Here is a 14,368-nt window from a genome sequence, read left to right as displayed (position 1 = left end):
CCATCTGTAATGAGTCTGGTGCCTTCTTCTGGCCTGCAGGGATACATGTATACAAATAAATAAATCTTTAAAAAAAAAAAACTGTAGCTATTCAGACCACAGTGTTTGCTAAAAAGGCTGCAGGAGGCAGGGCTACTAAGAGAAATGAATTGATTAATGCAGCCGCTGCATTTTCTTTTCCACCCTCAATTTGATTTAAATTTAATATCCTCCCACAATGGAAAATGATTTACAATGAGAAGATGAGCTGGAAGGAATAAGAAAATGGAAACATGATATGCCGTCTCGTTTTACCATCCAGCAGATTTGCCATGCCGTTCAAGACAGTGTCTGGCCATTTACAGTAATACGGAATGCTTTTTAAAATAACAAAACCCCGCGTTTTTACTGGTGGGCGCTCCCTCCCCTGCAAACACATTCATCCCACGGAGCCCTGCTTTCCATCTATGTTGTTTTTAGCTCATTTCCTTTTGTAAAAAAGCAATTGGTGAGTTGATTTCCCAGTTTAGCCGTTGTAATAAAACATAAGAGGCATTTCTGTTTGGGCAGCTCGTGTAGTGATTCGAAAGCTCCCAAAACCAACAAATATAGGACAGTGTAAAATTAGAAACTGCTGGCGTTTCTTGAGCAGCAGTAGCTCTGCAGGCTGTGGCTCTCCCCCTCCCCCATTGCCACCAGCATGAATCTGAAGGTCACCTCTCTGTACCAGACGACAGAACCCCATGTGTGTGTCTTTAAATAACAGTTTATAATTCGCGTAGCATAACATTCATCGGGTGAAATACCCATCTCGGTGCGCTTTATGTCCACAGACTTGTATAGTGCACGGCATTACAAAGGTGGAACATGTCCTTCCGTTCCCAGGAAACTCCATGCTCATCAACAGTCTGTCTCCATCTCCTCATCGCCTGGCACCGGCAGCTGCCGCTACTTTGCTTTCTATGACTTGCCCATTCTTGACATTTGACATAAACAGCCATAAATAACCAGCTTATGGTTTCTTTCAGTTGACATAATGGTTCCAGGTTTTATAATGTTGACCCATGTACCAGTACATCCCCCTACCCCCCCCCTTTTTTTTTTTTTTTTTTTGGTTTTCCGAGACAGGGTTTCTCTGTGTAGCCCTGGCTGTCCTGGAACTCTCTTTGTCGACCAGGCTAGCCTCAAACTCACTGAGATCCACCTGCTTCTGCCTCCTAAGTGCTGGGATTAAAGGCGCGTGTCACCACAGCCCGGTTCTCGTTTTTTATTGTACAATAATATTCCATTGCTGGTTCAAACAGCAGATGATGGGAATTTGGGTGTTTTGCTTGTTGATTATTGTTAATGATACAATTAATAGCATGTATAATGATTTTTGCCATTTTTTTTTGTTTTTATTTTGAGGCAGGGTCCCTCTGGGTAGCCCAGACTGGCTCAAAACTCATGATCCTCCTGCCAAATGTTAAGATTGCATGTACGTACCATCAGACCTAGCCACGGGGACAAGTTTTTGTAAGAGTTCTAGTTTTTCTCACATTCTTGCCACCATCTGTTATCTGTCCCACCCCACCCCACCCCTTACAGTGCACACGCACTCTGCAAATGTCTACCATGGACCTACATACCTAGCCCAGAGAAGTTCCTATTGTCATGTTGCTAAGGGGTTAGTTGGTAGGATACCTTCAATAGACAGCAAAGGATTTATTGAGAGGCTTTTCAGCCAGGCAAAAAAAAATGAGAGACTGTCGAAGAACGCATGAAATGATCAGGGGGACTGGAGAAGCAGGCTTAGAAAACACAGTGAGCAAGTGGGGGGGGGGGGGCGACAAGGGTATGTCACCTGGACAGTGTGGCGAGATCCTGCCACTTCAGCATGCAGACCCTGGCTGCCATAATCAGAACTGAATTCTGACCAAGTCTGGAGGCACATGTCTCTAATCCCAGCATTTGAGAATCTAAGGCAGGAGGATCACGCTTTTGAAGCCAGCTGGGCTACAGAGTGAGATTCTGTCTCCAAAATAAAAATACAATAAACACAGATGTGCCTTTGGGAGCCTCACTCAGGATTTCCAGACCTTGTGGGGAGTCTGGCCAGACGAGCCCAGGTGAGACCCTATGTGCTTGCTTCCTGGGATGAAGGAGAGATGGTACAGCTAAGCTACCTATTTCTCTGAAAGACAGGATGCGCTGTAGCCCAGGCTGTGAGCTCCCTGCGTCGCTGAGGGTGACTTTGAACTTCTGATCCCTTGTCCCTGTCTTCCAAATGCAGCCATTATGGGTGTGCTCCATCACTGGCAGCCAATGGTGTGGATGTTCATAGTGGAGAGCAGGAACTCGATTCTCTGCCATGGATTATCCCAAAGAGAAAGACTGGCACAGGACAGCAACAGCAACAACAACAAAACCCCACACCAACCACACCTCACAACCCCAACCACCGCACACCACAACAACCATACCACACAATACCAACCCCACACACCAACCCAGCCACTCCACACAACACTAACCACTATGTGCTACACCATGCCAACCACACCACATCACCCACACCATACAAACCATACCACACTAATGACACTACAGTAACCATAGTAACCACATCACACCACCGACAACCCGTTAGCCGTTTATTACCCAAAGCCAAGATACATGTACGTGGACTATTCCTTCTTCTGTACTGCTAGTCAAGATTATTGTTAGTGTGCTCACGAATTCATCCCTACAGTTAAAGCTGCTTTTCCACTTTTTCTTTATTTGTATCATTTGTATAATTATAAGCAACACAGTAACAAAAAGACAAACACTCCTTTCACATATTTTTAAAGTCATCACAAAGAACTTATATCTCATTACATTAAAAAAAGTCTGTCATTTTCTACTTATTTTTTTAACTCCTAATCCTAAAACATTTAAAGATAATTATTTTGTCATAGATCTTTAGAGAAATACTTTCTTGGGTGTATGGTTTTCTTCTTCAGTGCTGAGAACTGAACCCAGGGTTTAGCGTGTGCTAGGCAAGCATGCTCTTGCCTGTGCGTGATCTCTCTCTCTCTCTCTTTCTCTCTCTCTCTCTCTCCTTCTCTCCCTCCCTCTCTCTCTTCTATTTTTTATCTCTATTTCCTTCTTTCCTGAGACAGGGCCTTAGGCTCACTGTGTCCACGCTCAGCCTCCTAGGTGCTGGAATTGCCAGGCTCCTTCATGGCCAGTTCTCCTACAGCTTGGAGAGACCCGAACTGCTAATCTGAACTGAATTGTGGTGTAAGCGAAAGCTACACACCAGATTTCTAAGAGTCAAGAAAAAGGAGAATGTAAAATACCTCAGGATTTTATTGGCTACGTTTTGCAATGATATTTTAAGTAAATTAAGTTAAATAAAGTAACAGTGTTAAAATTAACATGCTTTTTTATTTTATTTTATTGGTTTTTTGAGACAGGGTTTCTCTGTGTAACTTTGCGCCTTTCCTGGAACTTACTCTGTAGACCAGGCTGGCCTTGAACTCACAGAGACCCGCCTGCCTCTGCCTCCTGAGTTCTGGGATTAAAGGTGTGCGCCACCACCACCCCCACACCCCCCAGCTAAAATTAACATGCTTTTAATTTGACCATTCAAAAAAGTGTTTTAAAGTGCACAGGTGGTTCCCCTGACTTTCCACATAGCCAGTCTGTGAACTAGAGCAGAAGATCCCGACTGCTAACAGCTGCACCACAGGCAGGAGATGGCAAAGCCGTTCGTTTGTTTTCCCCGTTAATTACATTGGAGGAGTTTGCAGATTTATTTCTGTTTTATTGACTTATCAAGGATCTTTTATTGTGAATCAAATTCTATAAATATAATGTCTTAAAACATCAAATCTATTATTTCTCACAGTCCTAAGGGCACACTGGTGACTAGTTACATGTGTTCTCACTGTGATAAAATGCCTGGCCAAAAAAAAAAAAAAAAAAAAAAACTTAAGGAAGGGAGAATTGAGTTTGGTTTATAGAACACACATGTGCCAATATTCATGCAACGTACCCCCCCCCACACACACACGCAAACAGGTTCATCTTTAGGCCAGCTCAGCCGAGACTGGAGAGTGGCCTCACTCATTAACTGGGACCTCAGCTGAATTGGTTGGGGTAGGAGCCAGCCCAGAGGGCTTCTTCAGGCTCCAGGACAGGACACTTGCCCTTAGATGGGGATGGAAGGCCTCTGAAGCAAAAGAGAGTGTCAATATCTTGAGCCTTCTAATTGTGCCACGTTTGTGTTGATCTGTGAGCCTAAGAAAGTCGCATGTTCAAGTCCAAGTGGATAGACAGACTTTCTGGCTTTTTGTGAGCAAGTCAAATGCTGTCACAAAAGAGTGGTATGCATGAGGTGGAGATGTAGGGAAGCTGGTGTGCAGTAAGGATGTGTCTGCAATGTGTTTACCTTGGGTATCAGTACTTTAACTCCGAGGGAAGGTTCTCCAAAAATAAGACCTCTCGCTGAAATATCTTCCAGGTTGGTTGTAGCGACTTCTGTTTCTCCCGATGTGTAGAATTTCCTCTACGTACTCTTTCCAGTACCAAGTACTAGTGTTATTCCTGTAATCTTTGCCAGTCTGTGAGAAGGAGTGTGCCATCCTGGTTGGGTTTGTGTTTTTCCTGACTAGGGAGTTGAGCATCTTGCACTGAGGGTTGTACCAGGGCCTCACACGCTCGACAAGTGATCTACCACAATTCCTGCTAACTCATACGCTAAAGCTAGGGGGTGGCATATGGAGCTTAGCTCCTAGACCAGGCTGCTCTTCAGCTCACTAGGTAGCCAAGGATGACCTTGAATTTGTGATCCTTTTACCTAGACCTCCCAAGTGCTGGGATTACAGGCATGGGCCCCACACCTAGTTTATGCAATGCTGGGGATAAAAACCAGGGCTTCCTGCATGCCAGGCAAGCACTCTACCAACTGAGCCACATCTCCATGCCCTTTGACTACCTTGGACACCCTACATTTTTTTTTCGTAATAAAGTTGGATATAATGGCACATACCTTTAGTTCCAGCACTCAGAGGCAGAGGCAGTCATTGGTCTGTGAGTTCCAGGCCAGCCAGGGCTGAACAGTGAGACCCTGTCTCAAAAGAAGAAAAAGAGACCGGGCAGTGGTGGCACATGACTTTAATCCCTGCACTTGAGAGGCAGAGGCAGGCAGATCTCTGTGAGTTCGAGGTCAGGCTAGTCTACAGAGTGAATTCCAGGAAAGGCTTCAAAGCTACACAGAGAAACTCTGTCTCAAAAAACCAAAAATTAAAAATAAAATAAAAGAGGAGAAGGAGAAGCATAGTTAGTTAAAAGTTAGGAGAGGCATCATTAAACTTTTACGAGGTTGATGACATTAGCAATGTGAGAACATGGGCATTTAAACTGGGTCATGAGGAAAACACAGGGAATTGTGGGGCGTGGAACTTTCCTTGGAAACAGTAGAGGGTTCTGAATGGGTAAAGGAAGGCAGGAAGGGAAGCTCGGATGTTGAGGAGACAGGAAAGAATAGTTGAAAGCATGAAACAGGTTCTATTCTCTGGTGGGAAGACACCAAAACCAGAAACCAGTATTCAGGGCCGGTGGGGCTGGCGCCTTAGCACGGAAAGGCCCCTGCACCATGCCTAAGCACGCTTGTTGAATTCCCTGGCCCCATACAGTGAAAGGAGAGGATCAACCCTCACAAAGTGTTCTCTGACCTCCACACAGCAGCACGGCATTTCCGAGCATGACACGTGTGCACATACACACACACACACACACACACACACACACACACACGCTCGCATAATAAAACAAATTTGAAACTTATCCTTAGAGCCCCACAATCAGAGAGTCACTAAAACTCCCCCCCCCCACCCCCACACACACACGCCGTCTTTTGAATCTCAAGAGTTGCTGGTGTCTGGTTTGGGAACCGTTGGAAGGTAAAAACGCTGGCGTCTGTTACTGTGTTCTGGTTCATCCAGTGTGGCCTGTCTGGCCTCTCGTCGGAACGTACTTGTATCTCACCTGATCATTCTGTTTTTACTAAGTTCAAATTTTCTTCAGGAGTGATGATCTTGTCGTCAAGTTTCATTTCCCATCAGAAAATTTTAAATAAAAAAAAAATCATCAAAATCTCAGGTTCAGGGATTTTCTACATACAAAGCAATCCATAAACTCTATGCTGGGAGTCACCAAGGCTTCCCTCGTAAACATTAATGATGGCGCACTCCTCAAAGCCTGTGCGTTTATGGCCCTTCTCACGAGTGAGGCAGTCATTACTGGTCTACTGAAGGAAAAAGAAAATAGGTTGGTTTGTTTTTCTTTAGCCATTTGAGTCTGCCCAGTTTGGCATTACGATCTTGACTCATAGAGGGGCTTCAATAAATATGGGGTGAATTCCTTCATATATGAATGGAGTTTTGAGATAATGACTTTTTTTTATACAGTTAAATAGAAAATGTCCCTTCTGTTTATACCCAGTGTGGTCTTTGTGAGGAGGAAGAAGTGTCTTTACAATGATTTAAATAAATACATATTTATTTGAAAAAGATGAGTTGGAATTAGCCTCTGAGCTGTTACCAACCTCTAAAAAGGTTATTTCAAGCGCTCATGTATTATAAATAATGAGCTAATTGACCGCTTTTTCTTCTAGGCATGAGAATAAAATAACATTATAATAAAAAGTGTTTCCTACATTCTCAGGGAAAAGTTTATCAAATACAATGTTTGATTGTTAATAATGGTGACCTACACACTTGGGAAACTGAGGCAGGTGAATTGTGGGTTTGGGCTACCAAGTGATCTGTATCCTCCTCACTCACTGCCCCCCAAAAACCTTTCGGGGTACTGGAGAGATGGCTCTGGTTAAGGGCACATACTGCTCTTGCAGAGGGCCGGAGTTCAAGCCCCAGCCTTCACATTAGTGGCCCACAAGCACCTGTCACTCCAGCTCCAGAGGACTCTGACACCTCTAGCTTTCACAGGTATCTGCACTTACGTTCATGTACACAGACACAGGCATGTATACAAAGTTTAAAAACAATTTAAAAATCTTAGAAAAACAACCTGGGGAGGGATATAGGTCGGTTGGTAGAATTCTTGCTTAGCACGCACAAAGCCCTGGCTTCGATCCTCACCACTGTATAAACTGGACATGATGCCTCAGGCCTGTAATCCCAATACTTGGGAGGTGGAGGCAGGAGGTCATCTTCAGGCTGTATAGGGAGTTCCAGGCCAGCCTGGGATACATGTGACCCTGTCCCCCAAAACAGCACAGAAAAACAAAACGAAACACACCCAGAAATAAAAGGCAAGTCTGATAGTTAATGTTAATAGGATTAATCACATTCTTTAGTGTTTACTTGAAATAATCACAAATGGGAAAACAGAGGTATTACTAATGGTATTTTTTCGGAGACTAATGAAACATTACAACAAAGGTACACTTGGGGGCGCCATAATCGGGCAGAAACGGCACTTGTGAGCGGAGAGATGTTTGTGAGCCGTCAAAAGGCAGGCTGAACTTTTACAGACGGAAACATCAAGGTTTCAAAGGCTTGTGAGTCAACATACTCTGTTCTCAGAAAGTAAACTGGGCGCTAGGATTACAAAAGAGTCTGTGCAATTCCTGCTTCATGAATTTGTGCTGGAGAATTAGACTGTTGTTTTGGCAAAACTTTAATTGAAACATTTACTGCTGGCCTGGAATGATGTATTTAAATCTTGAATGAGTTTGTTAATAGCATTTATGAATGGCAAGAAGCAGCTGGGTGTAGCGTTCTTGCTTGGAATGAGTGGGACCCTAGGTTTGAACCCCAATATTGCAAAAATAAAAAACAAACAAAATGTTTATTTTTGTGACGTTTTTTTCTGTAATGTGAAATGTAAGTAAAGTCATTTATGATCGACTCTGACCCCAAACTGCTTTCTCTGGGGTCTGTAGCCTTTTTCTCGTCTGTGGCCTTTGGCTATTTATTCTTTGACTCTCATACAACTATAAAGCTATTTGGCTATCTGGAAGCCCGTAAATACTCACAAAGATTTTATTAGGAACAGGCTGTATGAGAATATAGAACATATCTTCTTCTTCCAGACATTAATATGCATGTGACAATATTTGTTTTACAGGCAGAATTGTTTCCACTTAAGCACTGTCGTGGTGAAAGGAATTGCTTCCTTACATACACCAGTGAGTGTCTAGTTCCATGGTTCTGCATTTCCCCTCCAAAAGATCTATTTTATTTTCTTTAATTATGGGTCTTTGTGTGGGTCTGTGCACATGAGTGCCAGTGGAGGCCGGAGGTCACTGGATTCCCCTGGAACTGGAGTTACAGGTGGATGTGAACCACGTGGGCGCTGAGACTCAAACTCAGGTCCTTTGCAAGAGTAGCAGGTACGCTTAACTGCTGAGCTGGTTCTCCAACCTCCTCCACCCCTTCCTTTCTTGCTTTTTTTAAAAATTTATTTATTTATTTATTTGGTTTTTCAAGACAGGGTCTCTCTGTGAAACAGTCCTGGCTCCTGGATCTCACTCTGTAGACCAGGCTGGACTCGAACTCACAGAGATCCACCTGCCTCTGTCACAGGTGGGTGCTATCATACCTGGTCCATTTCTGCTTTTTCTTTTTTTTAAAAAAGTGTTTATTTTTGTTTTATGTGTATGAGCATTTTGTATGCCTGTGCACCACATACATGCTATGCCCATTGACACCAGAAGAGGGAGTTGGGTCCCCTGGAGTTGGAGTTACAGACGATTGTAAGCTGTCAAGTGGGTGCTGAGAACTGAACCTGGATTCTCTGGAAGAGCAGCCACTGAGCGATCTCTCCAGCCCCCCATTTCTGCTTTTTCAAAGATTTTTTCCCCTTAGAAATAAGCCCTTTTAAATGAAGGAGCTGGAGAGATGGCTCTGCAGTTAAGAGCACTGGCTGTACTTCCTCCAGAGGACCCACGTTCAATTCCCAGCACCCACATGGTGACTCACAGCCATCTATAACTCCAGCTCCAGGGATTCCAATGCCTTCTAGCCTCAGTGGGCACCAGGTTCATGCACAGTAGACGAACATATATGTAGTCAAAATACCCATACATACAAAATATTTTTTTAACTTTTAAAAAATTACAACATTACTAAGGGTGTTTGAAAAAGCTGTAAGGGATTATATTGTTTTTTTATTTACCCCAAATCACATATAATACACCTAAGTAAACATATTGTTTAAATGAAGTTAAGCCACTTGGACTGACAACATGCCTTTTAAGAGCCATAGACTAACAAAAACCCCAGTACCATTGGCGGTGGTGGTGCATGCCTTTAATCCCAGCACTCAGGAGGCAGAGCCAGGCAGATCTCTGTGAGTTCAAGCTAGTTCCAGGACTAACTACAAAGCTAGTTCCAGGACAGCTAGGACTGCAGAAAGAAACCCTGTCTTGAAAAATCAAACAAACAAAGCCAGTACCAGACATGAAAAACCTCCTTTTGAGTTCTTGGTCAGGGGGTTCAAGAGACTCCCCAAACAATAGACTCTTACTGTTGCCCTTGGTGGCCTCCAAGAGGTTGAAGGTAAGACCCTAACGATGAAGACACCAGGAGGCACTATGGACACAAGACTTGGAGGATCTGAGCTGGTTCTGACCTGAACCTGAGGACTAACCTTCATAGTCCCAGAAGGTGCTAATGTCAGCTGCCAAGGAAGGGAAGTGACCAATAGTTGAACCCAGCTGTGGAGCCTATGAACAACGACCAGCAAGGCAAGACATCCCTAAAGCTGCAGTAGTGGCACTCATATCTGGGCAGTAACCAACAGCTGTATAGTTAGATTTATGGCCTGCTCCACAGCAAGGAAATCATGTCTGGTACTGGAAACCTAGCCGAATAACTGGAGCCGGTGATATCATGGGTCTTAAAGAACCTATAACAGCCACTTTCGTAAACCAGCATAATTCCTAAATGCCTACTAAATACTTACCCTTACACCTACAGATAGGTGTGGCTCCCAGTCCTCACCAGAGCGGCTTCTCTTGGCAACAGACAGAGATCATTCTAGAAGACCACAGTTGGTCAAAATACAGAACACTGACCTTGGTGTGCCCAGCCCTAATGGGTCCATAGCACAATGCCTGCACCTAAGGCTGAGGGAGCATTGAGAAAGAAGGGGCGGAAAGACCAGAGGACCAGGAGAGCTACTGTTTTCTCCTAGAAACAGCAGGAAAGCTTCACCCACGAGACTTCAGCAAGGAGACTAAACAAAACCTGAACAAGGACACCATCAACAGACATGCTGTGAGGAAGGGACAATCTCACAGGGTACCACCCCTAGACAAAGAACTATAGGCAACTAAGGGACACTGAGTGGAAGTAGTGTCTCCCCCACCCCCCCAGACAAGCCCCATAGTCCATCCAATCCCAGGTAGTGAGCCATGAAATCACGGACATACAAACAACACTAAGTGGACTCAGCAAATAACAGAAAGAGGCCGGGAATTTGAGAGGGGGTGCAGGAGTACAGCTGGGGTGTGGGAGGAGTTAGGGGAAGGAAAGGGAATGGTGAGGAATGATGCAATTATGTTTTACTGATTAAAAAAAGACAAAATAGCCGGGCGGTGGTGGCGCACGCCTTTAATCCCAGCACTCGGGAGGCAGAGGCAGGTGGATCTCTGTGAGTTGGAGGCCAGCCTGTGCTACAGAGTGAGTTCCAGGACAGCCAGGGCTGCACAGAGACATCCTGTCTTGAAAAACAAACAAACAAAAAGACAAAGTAAAGGATGATACTGGACAAAAGCCAGCACTGGATGCAAAGCGTCTTTCTTTGAGGGCTAGGATATGGGAACAGTAGTATACTATGAACTTCCTGTCCCCATTTATCCTCACCAGTGCTTACGTGTGTATATGTCTCAGTTTAAACATGGAAATACATTTGGCTGTGTGGATGAATTTACATGCTGTAAGTCAGAAATTAAGTGTTTTTATATCCTGAAAGTACCTGGCAGTCTTATAATAAAAAGCTCAGAGCTAGGTGTAATAGTGGACACCTTTAACCCCAGTACTCAGAAGGCTGAGGCAGGTGGATCTCTGTGAGTTCCAGGCCAGCCTGGTCTACATATGGAGTTCCAGGACAGCCTGGGCTACATACAGAGACCTTGTGTTGTGGGGGAGGGGGGAGATAGATTGCTCAGAACATTAGAGTAACTTTGGAACGGCTGTGGAATGTGAAGAAAAACTGCGTTTTGGAGCCCCTGTAGTTAAGAGTATTTCCGAGTAGAGACGCTAAGTAGTCTAGACTTGCTCTGTGAAGATGGGCGCCCTGGAGCAGCACCCTGGCAGATTCCAGCCTTCAGCACAGCAGTGTAAACTCCGCACTTGAAGTCTGGCTGGATCAGAGACAGAGACTGACATGTTAGCTCTAAGCTCCCAGGCTGCACGGCTTTCCCATATGCTCCATAAAAATGCTGTATGGCTTCTCACTCAAAGCTGCTATGCAAGGGTGCTAGCTGATTTTATACCTCCAACTTGCTTAATGTTGTCATTTATATACAATGAAGTCTTATACTACACCAGTCCAATAATCTATTGTGAAACAATCTATGGTAAAAAAATTAGAATAAATTTATACAAAGTATTGATTTAGCATTAATTTTCAAACTCTGAAAGGCAACAAACTGTCAATCCATAAATAAATCAGGGCAACAAAAGACATAAATGACAAAAAAAAAAAAAAAAGCCTCTATACTTCCTCCTATCTCGATAGCTACACGGGAAGAATATATGGGAAGAGGCTTTCGTCAAATTTTTAAATTAGCCACACAAAAATAACACAGTGCAAAAAGAAATAGACCATCTCCGCAAAATTGTGCAGAAAAACACCGAGAATCCGATTCATAATCCCAAAGCACTGGCGTCGTGGTTGAGTTGAATGATGCCCCTCAAATGGAAGCACCTTCAGAGTCTTGCAATTCTACCCCCCCAACAACAACAATTTAAAAAAGAAAAAGCCTACAGCACAGTAGGAATACAGTGGAATACAGTGTTTGCTTGTGTGCATATGTTTCAATATCTTTACTACTTTAAAAGCCCACATGGAATTCATCGTTAAGGCTCATGACTGTCCGAGCTCCCAGTGGGCATCTGAATCCTCTCCACCCTAGACCTCATAAGCCACTGTGCGGCTAGGCGTCACAGCCTGGCTTAATCCAGGAGGACATGGAGATGGGAGCTTACACCTCCAGATACATTGTGTTTTCTTCCTCCCTTGACTGGTTACATTGAGACCACGGCAGTCTCCATTCCGTCAGGGAAATCTCAACACACACACACACACACACACACACACACCATACCACCCCCGCCCCGTCCGTGTGTGCCTCTCTTTCTCTCTCTCTCTCTCTCTCTCTCTCTCTCTCTCTCTCTCTCTCTCTCTCTCTCTCTCTCTCTCTCTCTCCTTTGTTGCTGGAATAGAATCCAGGGTCTTGCACATGCTAGAAAGTAGAAAGTTCTTTACTGAGCTATACCCTATACCCTAACACAAAAAAGCCTCTCCTTCCTCTTCCTTTCTTCCTTCCTTCCTTCCTTCCTTCCTTCCTTCCTTCCTTCCTTCCTTCCTTCCTTCCTTCCTTCCGAGAAGGTCTGTCTATGTAGCCCTGCTGTCCTGAGTGCTAGGATTAAAGGCAAAGAAACCTTTTTCTTTTTTCTTAATATATATCTTTATTGATTCTTTGGGAATTTCACATCATACACCCTGCCTTTTTCATATGACCACTCTTTTGGTTTTGTTTGTTTGTCTTTCAAGACAGAGTTTCTCAGTGTAGCCCTGGCTGTCCTGTAGACCAGGCTGGTCTCAAACTCACAGAGATCCACCTTTCTCTGCCTCCTAAGTGCTGGGATTAAATCATGCACCACCACTGCCCAGCCATATGACCACTTTTAGTAGACTCTCTGCGGCTCCAAGTGTCTACTGAGCCCAAGAAAGACCATGTAAGGCAGTTGGGATGGCTATTCTTGGTTGTCAGTTTGACTACATATGGAATTAACTTAACCAAATGACTGGGCACACCTGTGAGGGATTTTTTTTCTTGATTAAATAATTTGAAGTAGGAATACCCACTTTTTTTTTTTTTTTTCGAGACAGGGTTTCTCTGTGTAGCTTTGCACCTTTCCTGGAACTCGCTTTGTAGACCAGGCTGGCCTTGAACTCATAGAGATCTGCCTGCCTCTGCCTCCCGGGACTGCTGGGATTAAAGGCATGAGCCGGGCTGGGCAGAATACCCACTTTTAATCCAGATATTTGAGGTTGGAAGATCCACCTTTAATCTAGCCACACCTTCTGCTGAAAGCCTACATAAAGACATGAAAGAAGGAAGCTTCTCCCTCACTTTGCACTTGCTCTCTCTAGCAAGTTCATTCCTTCCCCGGCATTAGAGCCTAATTATTCGGATTCTGGTGTATGCTGAAGACTAGCAGAGACATCTGGCCTCATGGACTGAGCAACCACTGGGTTCTTGGACCTTCCTTAGGTAGACAGCCATTGTTGGACTAGCTGTAACACAGGCTGTAAGCCATTTTAATAAATCCCCTATATATATATTTTTATATATAAAATATCATAAATATGTATTTATATAATATACATCGTTATATGTAATATAATGTAACATATAGCCTGTAAATTCTGTTTCTTTAAAGAGTACTGACTAATACAACAGTGGTTAAATTAATCAAAGTGCTATCATCGTTACTTAGAGAAAATGTAAGTCCTCCATTCTGAGAAATCTCATCAGGAGACGCTTTCATCATTAGGTACCATTAGAGGGAAAAATCAGGGTTTCATTTAGAAAATGATCTTACGAGGCTGTGCATTCCCATGAAGAGTCCTGCCCTACAAAGGACTGGACTAGTTCAGGGTGAGCTGATGTGCCTGCTGGGGACACAGAGACCACAGGGACGGGCACACCAGATCTGGTTATGTGTTTCAACTCCAGGGCCCGGGACAGCAGGCACTCAGACTGCCCTGGCTATGGAGGGTCAGCAGGGCACCACAGAGGGACACCAGCTCTGTACGCTTCCTGCAACCCTGTGCAGAGTGCACTGAACAACTCCAGGGGTCACCAGCACTTAGTCTGCAAGGGGACTGACACCCCTTGGGTGTATGTAGTGTACAACTCTTGCAGCCGCATGTGGTTACACTAGCTGAGCCATCTTGCTCGCCTGACTCTCAAATTTTGGCCACACAGATCGAGAGTAAGTCCTTAGCATCAGGAAAAACTTATTTCAAACCAACAGCTAGCAAAAGCCTAATAATAAAGCATTAAAAATAGTTCCTAATAGTGCTGGTGAAATGGATCAGAGAGTAAAGATGCTCGCCACCAAGCACGAGAACCTGAGTTCAACACCAGAACCCACACGGT

Source organism: Peromyscus eremicus, chromosome 8a (genome assembly GCF_949786415.1).
Source record: "Peromyscus eremicus chromosome 8a, PerEre_H2_v1, whole genome shotgun sequence".
Lineage (NCBI taxonomy): Eukaryota > Metazoa > Chordata > Mammalia > Rodentia > Cricetidae > Peromyscus > Peromyscus eremicus.
The sequence above is the reverse complement of the archived record's forward strand: the minus strand, read 5'-3'. Positions refer to the sequence as shown.